This window comes from Lepidothrix coronata, unplaced genomic scaffold (assembly GCF_001604755.1).
Source record: "Lepidothrix coronata isolate B3197 unplaced genomic scaffold, Lepidothrix_coronata-1.0 Scaffold4, whole genome shotgun sequence".
NCBI classification, from domain to species: Eukaryota; Metazoa; Chordata; class Aves; order Passeriformes; family Pipridae; genus Lepidothrix; species Lepidothrix coronata.
In genome coordinates, this window is record NW_016690184.1 from 507,713 (window position 1) to 526,151 (window position 18,439).

Consider the following 18,439-nt stretch of genomic DNA (forward strand, 5'->3'; position numbering starts at 1 on the left):
CTTTCTCTTTCTCTTTCTCTTTCTCTTTCTCTTTCTCTTTCTCTTTCTCTTTCTCTTTCTCTTTCTCTTTCTTTCTTTTTTTTTATTACTGCAATAGATAAACGAATATTGGACTGTATAGAGAAATGGATGATAACATGATCACATCATAGATGTCATTTGCCTCAGAGGATTAAATGATGGTCAGTAGCTGATTTTCATCAAATGGATTGTAAAACAAAAAATCTTGCCTTAGAATTAAAAAAAAAAAGCTATGTTTAATTTCAAGTTGCTCTCTCAAGCTCCAAACACCAAAATATCAAGAAGATTATTTAGTTGGGTCACAATACTGATCTCTAATGGATGCCATGAGTAATTGACTGCCAGCTAGATAATGAAATGCTAAACAAAAAATTTTCTACCCACTTAGTTGATCTGGTTATAAGGGTATAAAGAAAGCTTTGACAGGACAGACAGGACAGCAGTAGGTTTTTAAATGTTCTATCTGAATAGCAATGTATTTTAGGAAACATCTTTACCTTTCAGATATAAGGTATTTTTTTAGATGATTTTAGTCTTTAGCTATGGACCTCTGCACTTTGAGATTATTAATGCATTTTATAATAACAAGATCTCTGTAAATCATGAATCACAGGGAAAGAGCTGAAGCAGATGAATAGACCTGCCCACAATCTTATCCCAAGAGTGCCAAATATGTTAGTAGTGAGTGCAGGTTCTAAGACTGTCACATTTTTATTCACTAAGCAATATTCCTATATGAAGTGACTAGAAATTAGGAAGAATCAATGTAAACAAAACTTGCTTTTATAAAACATACCCATTTCACTGATTAAATTGCGGCAGTTAAATATTTAACTGTTTTCAGTCAATATTAAGTGCTCTGTTTAATGATGAACCTGGAAAACTTCCCCTGCTATGCATCTGCCTCTCACTTGCATGCCAGAGGAAGAGACTAGGCAGGAAGATAGGCTGAGCAAGATTAAGTCAGCAAATTCTACCACTGCTTTCATTAAAAAACTATTAAATTGTTTTGTCAAATTAAAAGCTAAACAAAAACCAAACAAAAACCCCACAAAAACCAACTAACCAACCAGAAAAAAAAAATCAACCAACACCCTCCCAAAGAAAACCAAAAAAAACACCACCACAAAGAATAGGCTACTATCTGGTCAGGAAAGGAAAAAAAACCGTACACCTGTGACCTGTGCCTGGTATATGAATGAGCAGGTGCATCCCATGCTGCACATAATTAGATAAGGAGCATAAATTGTGGAGGGAATCAGTTATGGAAAATCTCCTTCATGATTAATTAGCTTTATTTTTTTTTTCATGTCTTTCTTTTCTCATCCTTTTCTCATTCAGGAAGGCTGGGGGAGCAAAGGAAGTTCTGTGTTTGTCCTGTGTTCTCACTGCTGAATGTTGATGTAATAGTTTGGGTAGGGAGGGAAAAAACAGACCTTATTTGTCTTGAATCCAATAAAAGCTCTACACTGACATAAATAGAGAGCATGATAATTTTTAGAGGGAAAACTACAAAAGGAGAGAGAAAAAAGCTTATTAAGGAAAGTTTTTAGTTCTCATCTTTGATAAATTGAATATTTTGGAATCTACTATCCATGATAATGAATTAAGGTACACTAATTTTATGGGAGAAGTTCTTTGGAGCCCATAGAAAACTGTCCTCAACTATCTTGGATTTAAATGAGCAGGGATAGTCTCAGCTGCTGACAAGTAAAAGATTTCAATGATCGAATGGGCAGTTTGGAGGAATAAAATATCTGAATTTTTTTTTACCTTTCATTTAAAGTATGCAATGAGATTTGAAAAGTACAGAATATGTACCTAAACTTTTCCCCATTATTAGGCAATTTAATTTATTTCCTCATCTGAAGATGCAGCAGCACTATGCTGTGAAAGTTGCAGGTTGCAAAATGTTAGTTCATGTTTAGTTCAAGAACTCGTGTAAGGCGAGATGAGGTATACTAGCTTCTTGCAGCTCATTTTGAATTTAAACTGAACAATTCTGTGCTGCTTCATTTCCTACTTAATGTAGCTGTAAATGTTTTGGCCCTTTGGTTTTCTATATTCAGTATGCAACCTTTGGTGTACTTAACTGTCTTCCTGCTCATAACTGAGAAAAATGACAGCGGATTTTCAGGAGTTTAAAAAGAATAAAAAGGTATAAAAGAAAAAAAGAAAAAATATCATAGAAAGAATTCTAAGTGAGAGCAAAAATACGTGTTCAGCATTTAACCACTACTTTAGTACTACATGACTGAGTATATAAAAGCTACAAAAAAGATCCCACAACCTTGCTGCCAACCTGTCAGGAAACATCATCAGATGTAATTAAAACTGTATGAACAAATCACTTAATCACTTTGAATCACAAAGCAGCGATATGAAATGAACTAGTTCTGACAGTGTTGGGTACACAGTATTTGGATAATATTTGTCTTCTACACATTAAGACTTCAGAATAAGAACCACTGAATCTCACTATTATAAATAATGAGAGGACTTTCCAAGACCTGGGGCTCTTTTTGAGTCCAACTGCCATACTTGCTTGAGTGTTAAAATTTTTCATATTTAATCTATTGTTAATGAGGGACAGTTTTAGTCAATATGAGAGTCTGTTGCTATCAAAATGAATGCTGCCCAACTGATGAATTGTTCAGGGAGTGTGACTAGAGATCTGATCTAACTAAAACCAAAATTACTAAATCCCCCAAAAGATGATTTTTTTAGTCAGATCAGCAAAAATTCTACTTTAGTTCACAGCTAATCAAACTAAGTTAATCACTCCTCTCTTCAATTGCCTACTCAGTAAGGCTGACATTATCTTCCTGAACAAAGACAACTTTAATAAGAAATATTAATTCCAAAAGCTGTAAGACACTGATCATTCTAAAACTCATGAGAAAATAAAACCTCACAGATGTTAGATTGGCTGAAAATATTTTATGCTGAAATGTAGTATATGCAATAATATACAGCCATTTTCCATTCAATACAAATGAATGTTCTTGTGCTGGAATGTGTGAACACCCAAATACCATAGGATTACTCTGAGAATTTTTGCAATTTTTATTAGAGACAAAGGAAATGGTCGTGCTGACTACATTTCTCTATTATTGCATAAAGAATTTTCCAATTATTGATTATGTTCTCTGTTGTTTTGGAAAAACAAAAAAGAAAGAAAGAAACAAAAAACCTCAAAACAACCCCAAAAACTTTCTGGCTTAAATTTAAAGGTTAAATAGGTTATAAGGAAACAGATGAAATTATATGGGCTTTAGAAAGCATTCATAGCCCTTGGAGTAGCAACTGGGTATTTAGCAAGACCAGCAATACTGAATCAACCTCAGCACATCAATACACTGAGTTCTAAAATTGAAAAACATGGATATAAATTTGGCATAGGCTGCTACTGCAATTATTTTCTGCATCAAGAAACCAGCAAACTCCACACACTGTGTCACCATGAGCCTGTTTTTTCTTACATATCTCACCTTATGTTTTCAGTAAAACTGCTTTTGTACCTGCGTTTCTACATGGGAATTGGAGAAACATTATTTACAAAGTGGTAAAATAGAAGTGCCAGATTCACTACTTCCATGAAATACAATAAGAAATCTGGGGTAAAGGAGAGCCGGCAGAAAGAGAACAGGGTTAAGTATTTGATTCAAATAAATTCACTAAAACAAAGTGATATGTGCTTCTCGTCTGTTAAAGGTGAAGGAAAGACTCACAGTCTTAATAATCAACATCTTCCTCTTTCTCTGGTTCAGGAAGGGTACTCTTCAGCCAAGGAAAGAAATGGTCAGAATATTCCTTGGCTTATGCCAGCTACAGGCTGGTGTTTAGTTTTGTATTTTTCACAACATTTGTAGTTGAGCAAAACTTATACCCTCCCCCAGAAGGCAGGCAAGTATAATCCTGTTATTTTCCAGATGGGTGAACAAAAGAGGTTGCAGAAGATTGTTTCTGACAGTGCTGGGAACAAAACCCAGGGGCCAAACCACATGTCAGATTTACATAAAATGTATTCAAATGCAAGAGAAAATGTATTTTTGAAGGTGTTTTGAACGGCTGCTGAGTAATTTAGTAGCAACACAGCATGCTACACTGTAGCTCCCACATTCACATCTTTCATTACTACTAGTCTGCTAGGTGCTGGCAGCTCTGACAAAACAAAGCAAACAGTAGAGGGAATAAAACAATTTCTGTGACAACATATAGATCCTTAGTTCCTGGTGTTCTCACTAAAACCCATCAGTGCAGTAGGAAGTCATATCCACTGTCACTGCAAATGGCAGACCAGTACCTCAAACTTCATAGAAGCTGTAGAAGAAAACCATAGAGACACATATCCCAAGGCACGGATTTGAATTGATGCCACATAAACACCACTTCCCCAAACAGGGAAATGCACAGCAAACATGTGACACTGAAGTTGAGTAAAGCCTCCAGAAAAGACAGTCCACAACCCAAAGAATAATTTTATTTTAATGTACTCCAAACGTCCGTGTTACATGTCTATTTAACACAGGTCACTTGGAGTATGAGCTCAAATGCAGATTTGGCATTTTATAAAGATTTTTTATTTTATAGCAAAGCACAGGGTTTCCATAGACTCAGAGAGCCAGTTTACAAACTATTAAAACACTTACTATATCCTGAAATACCTTGTAGTGCAGCAGATATTTTTCACACCTCCAGAAAGACAATAGCACCAGTAGTGAGACATTAATTACTTTTCTGTGTTCACTATATGCTGACATTTATCATGTCACTTCAAGAATTCTACAATATATTCAAATTTACATTATCACATTATCAATATTTACAAACCTTATCCAACACAAGACAGCACTAATTACAATTTAAATAAATTAAAGAGGTTGCATATAGCTTACAAAATTTTGCCCACAGAACTATATATGGAGGGAATGGAGGAAAATCACATTCTGTATCACTTCACTGTTCCTTCTGTGATATGACCTTGTTCAGCTACCAGCTGCCCACCCAGCCACTTTCTCACCCCTCCCTCTCAACATGACAGTTAGGGTGGGGAAATAAGATGACAAAGCTCCTGGGCCAAGATAAAGACAGGGAGATCACTTATCAATTACCATCACAGGACTGACTTGGGGAATTTTTTTAAAATTTATTGGAAATTAAAGAGTTCTGGGTGATAAGAAACAAAGTGAAAAAATAACCTCCTTCTCCCTAACCCCATTTTTTTCCCAGGCTCAGCTTTGCTCCATTCCCAACTTCTACATTTCCCCAATCCAAGCAGTGCAGGAGGAGGGTGGGGAATAAGGCTCAGTCCATAAATGCTTTTCTCTGCTGCTCCTTCCCTCTCACACTTTTCCCCTCCTCCAGTGTGGGATCTCCATGGGTCACAGTTCTTTCATGAAATACCCACCCACCTTCTGCAGTCCCCACTGCCAGTCTGGGTACCTGCACTCCGTATATATTCTTTCCACAAGCTTAGCCTCCTGCACTTTGTTAAAAGATTAAGCTATTGATGTATGGACATAAATTTATCAGCTGAAAAAACGAAGTTTTTTATTGCACAGCTTGGCTACTGTCAGTATGATAACAATGTCTTTGAAAACTAGTCTTAGATCTTTTAAAATATCTGTATTTTTTCTAACTGCATGGTGTAATACTAGCACGGATCTGCACACTTAACTTGTTTCTGGTGAAGGTGTCTGCCCTCTATTTTCTTCTGCATTTACCCACAGCTAAAATTTCCATCCACAATCCACCTCTAGTAAAATGCATTTTCATTTAATTCTGTGTTTCTGACCACATCAAGGACAAGATCAAGTTATGACCACAAAATGACAAAGCACCTTTGGATGAAGGTGATCACAGATGTAACAGCAGTTTCAGTAACTCCATAGAAATTAGATCAGAAAATCTAAAGAGCATGGGACAAAAGACAAGTGGTACACAATTTTGGGAAAGCAGAGAAGAAAGTTTCATGGACGGTTTACAGTCTAATAAAAAGCCAGGTCAATGTGTGCTTTAAAGAACAAGCTAATGATAATGACAGTCGAAGTGGTGGAGAGATTGATAAAATAGCTTCTCTCACCTGAATTAACTACATAACAAAATATAAATTCATCACAGAATCAATGTGCTTCTGTCAAAGGAAGAGAAATACCCTCATTTCTCTGTTATGTTCCTTATATGAGTTTCTTTCTGACACTCAGAAAGATGTAGTTGGCATTTCTTTCTCTTTCCCTCTCTGCCCCATGATTATTAAGGAGGACTATTTAACAAATAGTGTGAATTTTACTCAATACTCTCTTTAATCAAGGGACTCAATTTGCAGCACCAAATTTTCTTACTTCTGGTATGAAAAACCAGACCTAAACTGACTAGTCTTGAAACAATCAGCTGTCTGATGTCCTGTTCTGTTCTTTCTTCTCTGTATATATGAACACTATATATTAATTATCAACCTGAAATTGATTTAGAAAGCAAGGAGTTGGAAAACAAGGTTATAGCAATTAAAATTAAATAATAACCATCACTCTTTCTTCTTTCCTTCATTCCCCATGGGAAAAGGATATCCAATGAACCATATGAAAGAAAGAACCTGAGGTTCTCTGATTATTTTTGGTCTCAAAGATGGACTGAGTATATACATACAGATCAAGCACCAGGACCTCAATGCCACATTTTTAAAATATTGACCTCAGAACATTTAGTCTTTTGAACATTTTTCTGTGCTAAGTAACTACGACTCCTACTTTATAGTTGTGGAAACTAAGTAACAAGCTGAGATTAGTCAAACTCTTTAAAACCATGTTGAAAGTTTGCTGCTGAGCTGGAGCTGGTCAGCTAGACCAAGAAGAACTGCTCCCTTCTCCTCAGCACACAGGAGAAAATTCAGCTTAACCCCACAGCAGTCTGGGCTGCATGACTTCACTGCCTGTTTTGTTGTTTGTGGACACCTGCCTTCTGACCCCTTTATAATTGCTGTTGGTTATGAGGTGAATCAAAAAGACCCAGACTGGTTTGTTGGGAGATACGTTTTCTTCCCCTTCCCTGTAACATTCCTTTTTTTTAACATTTATGCAAAGGCAGGCTAAGTACTGGTTTTTATTTTTTACTGATTTTCAACATCTACAGAGCAAATAGCACTTCCTATTGCTTTCACCTAAAGCAAACCTGTAGAGAATTGCCAGCTGTTACAAGCACACTGAACCAATTTTATTTCTGTATTGATCTTCCACATACAGAACAACAGACCTGAGGAAGAGAATTAAAAAAATGCTTTTTCTTCACAGTTTTTTTTTTTTTAGTGTTGTTTAGCTCTTCAGTGCTCCCAAGTACATCAGTGTAAACTATCATCTCACTTCTTAGGAAAAAGACAACATGACACTTTCATAAGATATTTGGCAATATACTCTGTTGCTATACTTCCATGTGCTCTGCCAAAATAACAGAAACTAAGGAGTTGTCTGAAAAGTCCTCTTTGTGAATCACTGTGTGACTGGACACTGAGCTGATGATTTTTACAGAATTTTATAAACATCAGAAATAAATAAATACTGAAACTGTCAAAATATTGAACAATATCCTTTTTTTCCAATATATCAGATTATCTTCAATTTTATTAGTTTATTATTCCTTCTGTAAGTCGGTGACTCTTTTTTTTTTTCAAGTCACAGATATCTACATTGTTTCATGCAGAATACCTAGTATATCTCCAGTAGTACTGAAATTCTGTTGTATTAGGACGTATGTGAAAGAATTGTTCTTCCTTCCAAGCAGATCAGAAGGGCTATGCATCCTGCTTCTTCTCTGGAACAGAGGGAGAAGCCACATATTTTGGAATCTTTACTATCTGTTTCACATATTCTCACAAAAACATAAGAAGATGGAAAAGTGAATCACACGAGATCACTATCCATACAGAGAAACTGTAGTTTCTCTGAATAGATAAGCATATATGTATGCATACTTGAAAGGATCTGTATGCACCATTAAAGCAGGGTCTCCTTTAGTACAGGAAGGGAGAGTTCTAAAAAGCTTAGCAAAATTCTAGAAATTAAATGCAGTTTAGAATGCAGTTTAGAAGTTAAATGCAGTTTAGAATTTCCATGATATAATAAAAACCCATTTATAAGTGCTTTATCTGTAACATTGCTGAAAGGCAAATAATACAGTTTTCAAAGCAGATGTATCCAGAAAATAGAAATTGGGTTATATAGACTATTAGAACTTTAATCTTCCTATGTTCCTTGTAGAAACACACAGATTCATGGAATCCTGAAATTTTAAAACTATAATACATAGCCAAATCTAAAAATAAAAGACAATGAAATGTGCATTCATTATACTTTATAATATATACCTTAATTCTGGTGAATCCATGACTCACTGTCTTTAGAAGACCTAAGGAATTGTGACATAGAGATTCGGTAAAGAATCATGAAGAAATAACTACTTTCATCAGAATTACTGCAATTAGCAACAGTGCATTGAAACTGTTTCTTTAATGTGATTGTTAATCCTAATACTTTTGAAAACTACACTAGTTATCCTTTTTGCCACATTTGATGAGTGGCTGCCAGATAAGAAGGTGCTAGAATGTTCTGAGTTATACAGTACTTTTGTCATGCTTTGTGAAGGTTACAGCATGAAAACCTAACAATCTATTCACATATCTAATTACCAACATATTTGTAATATGCTTATCAATGAAATGCTGAGCATACATTAGGGATTACCATGGCCATTAAACATCTGATCCTGTTTAAAGATGTGAAAATTGATATGACAATTTTTGTAAGCATTCCTCATTAGTCTTATTCATTTTACCACTCCAATTCTAGTAGGAAAAAATCATCATGGCTAGGCTTCGCGAACGAAGATTTGGGAAGTAGGAAAAAAAAATACAAAGAAAATATACTGTCATGAACCACTTGGTTCAAGTGGATTTCTTTAAAACCAATAACTAGAATCAGTGAAATTCAGGTTATGAGGGGTATTACTGAAGTGTTTGACTTAGTAAAAGGATCTAATGAAAACATTGTTCCAAATTGACAACATCAATTACATTCATTATTATTTTCAAGTATGATCCTCTACTTTAGAGATGGAGAATGGCGGAAATACAACAAAATTATTGGCCAGGAATGCACCTTGGTGATCAGAAAGATTGAAAAAACCCTTCCATTCTACCACTAGACTATACAGGCATTCTCACTGGGACAGTCAGTATATAAAATATGAGGCTGGACTCATGTCAAAATGACCACTGACAAGACAGAAGTATTTATTTTTCAGAAGTATTTCTTTTTTTTGCTCACCATCATAAAACATTTTTTGTATGTCTTGCATAATTAATGCATAATTAATGAAAAGTTAAATCTTCAAGTCTTTGTGGTGAATGATTAATTATTTTGCATAGCTATGAGACAGTTATGCCTGTAAGCATCTTTTAGGATGAGTTAGTTCATCCTACAAAGATAAATACAATACAAAATAACCTACTGTGAAAGTTACTGTGATTTTTGTGTGTTACTTGATTTTGTTTTATTATGCTAAGTTGAATTTGCTTATAAATGCAAATACCCTTCAGCAACATTGGTAATTCTAATGAAATATGTTACATTCCTAAAACAATTAATATAGGTTACAATAACAGCTGTCCTTTTTTTAATAGGAAATACAGTCATCTGTCTCTTATTCTATCAAGTAAAAAGCTTAAAGCTTAAATTCTGGTGGTTATCTTCAGGAAGAGAGGTTAAATGACGCTCTCTTTTCTTTTTTTTTTCATGACACTGAAGGACAGAAAAGAATTTACTATGTCAATTTCAAACTCGAGGCCAAATCACCTTTTTGAGCTAAAAGTCAGTATTTGCCATCAGACAAAATTTGATTTAACAGAATACCAGACTTGACATAAAATTTGTTTGCATAAGAATTTTAAGTAGACTTGAAGTTGCAGTAATTGCAACAGATAGAAGGGGTTACTGATGGGATGACGGATTGTGAAAAAGAAGTAAAGAGTATTTTGCAAACCCATTCTTCTATCTTTTCAGAAATGTTCACCTTTTAACACTGACCTCTCTATTTCAGTGGCGGGAGGTAACTTTAAGACAAACTGTCAACTTTTAGTTGAATGTTCAAAAGGCCAAGTGAGCAATAATTGTCTGAGTACTGCATGAATTTTTAATTTTTGCCATAATTCCACATACCTATACAGACAAACTCCTTTAGACTGAATACCTAATTTAAAAGTAGGTAAGGTTAGATAGGGTGAATATGACTAATTAGAATTTTTCTTAAATAAGTAATCAACAGCCTCATATTTTTTCGAAGATTTTTTTCTTTGAAATATGGTAAATATACATTACTTTCTTATGTTTTCTCTGTGGTTTCAGGTAGGTCACAGTTCTCCATCTGTGACTCAGAGCCGAGTTCGGTGAGGTCTGGATGCCTGCCACTTCAGGAAAGGCAGCTGACAGTGCTGCACTATTAGTACTATTGTTAATACAGTGCACATTTTAAAATTAGATATGAAATATCATTCATATCATATTGATATGAATGTATTTGAGAGAGACTGAAGAAAACTCACACCTAGCCTTTAATCTGTTGTTTTAGCCTTTGGAATACAAGTCCTTGTAGGAACTCAAATGACCTTTAATGTAACTCCCTAATTCATGAGTAAGAAAACACAGTGGATATCACTTATATAGTGATATTTATCTGAGTTGAAAGTAGAATGACACACTATGAATGAGAACATGAAAATATTGTGATATCATATACTTTGAACTGGTCTGTGGTGAGCCATTTTGGAATAAACCATCCAAAATCAGTTAATTATGGAAATTTGCTTTTATATCAGAATAAATTTAACCAGCTATAAATTATAAAGATCAAAATAAATTCATAAGTGCATTCTTAAAATCACATTAAAAAGAAAAAATAATGGCCAAAACACATGGCTCCTCTGCCCTCTGGTTAACACTATTGCCATAAAAAGCTCAGTGAATTACCTATGTTGAGGATAAAAAAAAGAAGGTGAAAGAATCACAGAATCATTTAGGTTGGAAAAGACCTCTAAGATCATTGAGTCCAGCCTTTGACTAATCTCCACCTTGTCAACTAGAGTATGGCACTAAGAGCCACCTCCAGTTGTTTCTTGAACACCTCCAGGGAGGATGATTCCACCATCTTCCTGGGCAGCCTACCAATACCTGACCACACTTTCAGTGAAGTCCAACCTGAACCTCCCCTGGCAGAGCTCGAGACCATTTCCTGTTGTCCTGTCACTAGTTGTCTGGAATAAGAGACTGACCCCCAACTTGCTACAACCTCCTTTCAGGTTGTAGAGGGTGTCCTTTTCTACAGGCTAAGCAACTCCAACTCCCTTAGCCATTCCTCATATTACTTACTAGATGCTTCCCAAGCTCCATTACCCTTCTATGGACACGCTCCAGCCCCTCAATGTCTTTCTTGAAGTGAGGGGCCCAGAGCTGAACACAGGATTCAAAGTGCAGCCTCAGGTCCTTTTCCTCTGGTCAGCTTTCCAGCCACTCTGCCCCAATCCTGTAGCACTGCCTGGGGTTGTTGTGACTGAAAAGTAGGACGTGGCACTTGGCCTAGTTGAACCTCATGCCCTTGGCCTCAGCCCATCTATCCAGCCTGTCCAGATCCCTCTGCAAAGCCTTCCTACGTTCCAGCAGATCAACAGGACCAGCCAACTTAGTGTTGTCCATGAACTTACCAAGGATACACTCAATCCCCTCATCCAGATCATCAATAAACATATTAAACAGGACTGGCCCCAACACTGAGCCTTGGGGAACTTCACTAGTGACAGACCACCAACTGGATGTGGCCCCATTTACCACCACTCTCTGGGTGCGGCATTGCAGCTGGTTTTTAATCCAGTGAACAGTGCACATGTCCAAGTCATGGACTTCCAGTTTTCCCAGGAAAAAAAATGGAATTCTTAAGCCAGTGTGTACTGCATGTAGTCTGAAAGATTTTGTCACAGAAATACTTCTAATAGATGAGGGAAAGGCTGTAGATGTTGTTCACTTGAACTTTATTAAGCCTTTGATACTGCTTCTCACTGCATTTTCCTGGAGAAGCTGACAGCCCATGGCTTGGACAGGTGAAAAACTGATCGGGTGGGTGGGCCCAGAGGGTGGTGGTGAATGGAGTTACATCCAGTTGGTGGCCAGTCACAAGTACTGTCTGCCAAGGCTCAGTATTGGGGCCAGCTCTGTCGAATATCTTCATCCATGATCTGGACTTCTGGGGAAGTCTCTTATTTCTGCAGGTCCTTGCCATTTCAAACTTCCATTCTTCTGCATTTTTCGGCCTCCCTCCCTTCTGTATGTGCCAGTGGGGCAGATTTCGTCTGTTGGCCATGGGCTGTGGGTCCACTGCAGACTGTGCCTCTAACTAGTCTTGTTGTTAAATTGTACTAAAACCATCCTGGCTCACCAGACTTCGAATATACATCCTTTTCTGAAACAAGATGTGACAGATAAGCTAGTCTGCGAGCTTGTAAATCTGTGACTACCAGTCCATCACTTTATAACTATAAAAGCCCAGTCCAAACTTCCATATAGCAGATTCTTCCACATACTTCCTTGAAGTGTGGAGCTTCTCCCATGAAGCAGGGATGCCTCTTCATGGTTACTCCCCAGGGGTTAAGAGAAAGAGAGAGATCTGCCCACTATCTCATATGGTGAGTTATATCAATCTCTACTTAATGATTGTTTCTTTTACTAGCTTCAATACAATTGCTTTAATATAATTGTTTTGTTACAGTGCACTATATTACTTTGTTATATAACACTTTACTAGTAGATTTTGGTTTTTTTCGCTTTTTACACTCTGTAGTAAATAATTCTGATTAGGATCTTTAGTCTGTTCACCTGTTTGTTAATTTGTCATAATAAATGATTCATTTATATAAATCTTTCTGTTTTTCCATCATTAAAATCTGTGGGACAAAGTGGTTTAATCATATCTCTATAATTCCTTTAAATTTAAACCACTAACACAATCCAAACCTAAGATAGGATTCAGCCACACCTAAACCCTTCCCTGAGAAGGAGTTTAGAAAGTAAGGGAGTCCCTTCTGCACCTCGAGACTCACTGGTAAGGCTTTGCTTTTTAAAACTTTGTCTAAGCCTTCTGCTCTCCCATGACACTTACCAGACATGGACCTACATTCTTTATGTATCCTTGTGTCATGGTTTAAGCCTAGCTGGCAATTACACACCACCCCCTATCCCCCCACATTATTATTTGTTTAATAATTAAAACAAAGTAGAATATAATAGTAATAGATAATGATAAGAAAAAGGAAAAACAATTGATGTGCAATACAATTGCTCACCACCTACTAACCGATGCCAGACCCCGTTCCCACGGTTCCATTAGCCCCCCATTCTAAGTAAGTTCCCCAGTTTATACACTGGGCATGACGTTCTATAGTGTGGAATATCTCTTCGGCCAGTTCAGGTCACCTATCCTGCCCACGTTCCCTCATAGTTTCTTTATTTTATGTACCTCATTACTGGCAGAGTGTGAGACACAAAAAACAAGCCCTTGACTTAGGATAAAAATGAATTAGCAACAAACAAAACTTCAATGTGTTATCAAAATTATTCTCATACTGAATGCAAAGCATGGCACTATACCAGCTGCTGAGAAGAAATTAACTCTATCCCAGCTGAAACCAGGACATCCTGCTTGAGTACGAATGTTGGAAGGATCTCGAGAGGTCCTTTCCAAACTAAACAATCATGCAATTCTTTTTCCATAATTGACATATTCCTGTAAGGTCAGTTAATTTAAGATGTAGTGTAAATCCAGAGCATGAAGTGTACAGGAATTCAAACATCTTTTCTTCAAGTCAGTAGCTAATAAGCTTGAATAGCCATAGCAGTTGGTTTGTTGGCTTTGACAGATTACAGATGAGATATTGCATTCTGCTGCAGAATGAAAGTAAAAAAAATTGTTTCAGAAAGTGACCTATGTTTCAAAACACACTGAATGTTCTGTTCAAACACAGAATCTGAAACTGAAACAAAACCAAAAGGTAATCTGTTTTGTACTCTTTATGAGAATCCATTTTCTTATTTGAGTTATTCCAGCTAGTATGCCACTCAGAATGATTTAACTAGTTGATTCTAATGTTCCAGCTTTTTGTTTTCAATTTTAATTGCATATACCAGAATTTATATGCATTAGTTTGATGTAATGCATCTCCTAGGAGACTATTTTTGAGACTGAATAACAAATGTAGTGACTTACCTGTGTAAAACTGTAACAGCTGGATTGATGGAAGTGGGATTAAGGCTTACAGAGAACAAACATTATGTAGGTATACACTGTAAAAAATTTCCCACCTTATAGTGGCAAATGTGATGATAATTTTACAAAATTTTCAATTTCTATAGAAAAGGCAGTAAACATAAATGTGTATAATTGTATATACAGTCCTTCTAAAAGTAATTACAACATTCATTCAAAAATACTTAATGTCTTACAGTATTTCCAGTTCTATACAACACAATCTACATGGGTATGATTCATGTATATGCTGACTTAAAAATTAAGTATAGACTACATAAAATATTTATTTTTAAAACAGCATCTAAATGTGTTTTCTTTAACAATTTATATATTCATATTATAGAATAGCAATTCTTCAATGTCTCTGAGATTGCTTTCACTGTTAATCTTCAAACAATTTTAAAAAGGTGAGATGTGATATGTGTTGGTGACATTGCACCAAGATGGCTCAAGTTATCTGCCAAAACACCTTTCCATTTATCATTCATCACATAACTGGTTATGTTGGAAGTCAGTATTGCAAGTATGAAGCCTAGGATACACAGTGTAGCTGCTCAGATACAAAACCTGGTGCTCAGATGTTTCCAAATCATCAAAAAAATCCCTGTATTCCTAGGTAACTGGTAATATTGGAAACAATAGCAAGACACCAGAAAATTAGTAATTTTTTTGGTTTACTGATTTAATGCAATCTTCAGTAATACTTGCAGACTATGCAGAGCACCCAGCACCTGTAACACTAGTAAAAAGATGACTTCAAAGTATACACTAATATGAAAACTTACATATCTCTAGAATAATGAAATGAAATAGGTAAACATCATGATTCAAAATAAACCAACAGATTGTATGGATGGTAATTTACACATTCATTTAAAAAACATTTTAAGAATGCACATGTGTTAAAAAACTTTGTAGAATAGTTCAAGCAGCTGTTTTCCTCTTCTGTGGAAAAGGAGGAAGTAGGAGTGGAGGTAAAATCATGAACGCTGATAATATAATCATGTAGTTTGCAATTAGTACACTACATCTTGCCAAAGTTCCCATGTGGAGGGACAAAAACATGTTGAGGACTTTCACAGTTCACAATGTGCCATCTGCTTTTGAAGGTGGAAGACCAAATAATAAACTTCAGCAGCTTCTGTACCGCTGCATGGTCTAGGCGAGAGCTGGCCAAACAACATTAACTAAATAATGTATTTAACAAACAAACTCTTTAAAGACAGCTAAAGGTGCCCTTCTCAGCCATTGGTAAATACTCACATCTATTCTACTAGTTAAAGTGTGACAGAAAACTGGAAACAACTACATTCAATATGCTCACTTGGAAGACACATGAAATGTTAATGTACATAATACTATGATCTAGCTCTGTGGGGATGGACGCTTTATTCATTAAATTCCAGAGAACAATTCTGAAAATTCTGCAGGTAAATAAGATAGAAAAGAGTGATGCTATCATAGACAGGCAAGATTTTAATTAATGCTTTCCTAGAATCTCCCAAACAGAAAAGGATCCAGTGTTTTCCATTACTGTGTAGAAAAGACAATCTAAACTTCTTAAAGAAATATAATTAAAAAATATATCATTTAGAGAAGAAAAGTGTAAGATGTCTATAAAATATCAATATTTCTACTCTAAAAGCTAAAATTCACCCCACTATCAAAAAAAATCAAAATCCTTGTGACTTATTATCTCAATTTTTGCTTGTTAAATTTACTTACCGTCAGTCACTGAATTGAAGAAACATCATCTGCTCCCATGACAGTCACATCACTTTAACCACAAAGTAGAGCAAATTTTGCATCAGCCAAATGCAGTTTAGAGCCCAAACATGGAATGAAACCCATTCGAGCTAATGTTCTTTGAATAACTTTCAAGAACAAACCCATAAAACTAATCCAAACTACATTTCAAGCATGTTCTCAAAGCTTTAACTGAAAAGATCAATACAATCTCAACTATGAAATCACAGAAAATTAAACTGGAAGAAATACACATTTTCAAACCAGTAATCAAATCATTCTAAAATAAACGGAAACGAAAACAATGAATGAAACTGCATTTAAATACCTTTCTAGTTTCCTTAGGCAAGGTAAAAAAAAGTAGGCAATTTGAGTTTTACTGACTTTTTCTGTAAAGCTGTCATTTCACAAGGACCATAAAGACAATGACTGAACATTTATAACTCATTTAATCTTCATCAGGTTTGAAAAAAATGGCCATACATAAGGAAACCAATCATATCGTTATGAAAAAGGAATAGCTAGCTGTAAACTATGGGAATGTATTAGTTTCTTGCACATGGTGGATTTAGAAGGAAAAAAGTCTGAAAAGGTGACAATCTGCTTCTATGGACGCTATTGAATATATTAATTGTGGCATTTAACCAGTGGAGTTATAGTTGCATCCAGAACTGGAATAACTGTCAAATATGATTCTAAAGACTTAGTCAAGTGTAACAGAACTATTGTCTGCCAACTGGATAGTTTCCAAACAGTAACAAAAATAGATATTTATTCTAGTCTTTGTCTCTTTTTCTGCATTACAGGGAAAAAAACCCACACATTAATTATTCAGGTAAAATATACAAATAGAATTATCTATCTCCAACAGCTACTGAGAACACAAATCAATGGTTTTTTCATGGATTCATATTTTATTGCCTACAATACAAGATCTTGGAGGGCCACAAATGCCTTCTTAAGTTTGCTGTTTCCTTTGGTAGAGGTTAGGGTTGCTTGCTGAAGGATCATAATTTTATTGCGGCTTGGTGAAGGATATACTGCTTTCTTTAAATTTTAGAAGAACTTGCAAGAATAATCACTAGTCATTTCGAAGGCCAAGACCATAAACTCAAATGCATGTAAATCCCTGCCAGTCATAGTCTACAATCATACCTTACAAGTTATTTAGTATGCCACTGTTTCAAAGATAGCAGTATAAAATAGCAATAAACAAAGGTAATGTGTAAATTGAACTGACATTATTTTTTAGTGTAACAACATGGAGAATGAAGCCATAAATACACAGGTGTTAATTTTCAGGTAGAAAAAGATGGAAGTAAATTTATTTTTCAGTGTGAAAAACTGAAAAACTCTATGACTCTAGTCAACTCTATGACTAGAATCAATCTTTTCATTGCCATTTAGCTGCATTTTTTTGCTAAGATATTATTAGGCTTTGAAATCTGCACAGCATTTTAATGTCTTAATCTTATGAAGCAGGGGCAATGCTACCACAGCTGATACAGTGCAGACAATCACCTGACCAATGTCTCACACAAGAGTAGTCTCTGAGATTAAAAAATCCCTTAGAATAGTTTACTAGTGTCGAACTGTATACCTCTATCAAGTACTTTCCCAGGGAAAAAACCTCTATATCTGCCAGATCATAAGGAGAGAAAGGGATAGAATTTCCTTTGTAAATTTTATATACTTTTACAAACTGTACAAAAATCCTAAAATAAATACATTGTCATCTAATAAGTAATTCAATTTGAAAGTATGCTATGTGACTTTGCTTCATTAATATTAGATATTAACACTAAGACAGCATAAAAGGAAAAAAAAATACTGTTCTAAATGGAGCATAAGAGTAATGTATAGACCTGTGGCTGAGAAGAAATATAAGATGGAAATAAAACAGTTTCCTAAATGGCAGATCCTTGCTTATATTGAAAAGAGGATTTATATTTTAACACAAATTTTTTTCTAAAAGAAGTTGTAAAGCTTACGGGGTAAGCATACAATCTAATGAACACCGCCCACCCCAAACAGCCTCTTTTCCCCGTGTCAATCTACTCTATATACTGAGATCAATAAACCTCCATCATTTTAGAATTTATCAACATTTACATCACAGAGAAACAGTTCAAAATGCAAACACAAAAAATCTTAAGATTATGCTTTTATTTTCCTGTTTTCATAGTAAGAGGCAATTTTGAGAAGTCTGATGTGCATGTTTGTAGGCAAATTTTGCAGTCTCCTTCACATACCATCCTCTAACAGCAAAAATAGTCCTAGCTAGAACTACCTTTAATTTAATAATTTGTGCAGTAAGTTCCCTCAACTCACA

The 18,439-nt window shown here is 35.5% G+C and overlaps 1 protein-coding gene across 1 annotated transcript in view; it reads right to left on the reverse strand.

Annotated features, from left to right (window-relative positions):
* The window catches only part of EYS (eyes shut homolog (Drosophila)), a 784,118-nt gene that overhangs the window by 132,990 nt on the left and 632,689 nt on the right, over positions 1 to 18,439 (reverse strand). The window lies entirely within an intron of this gene.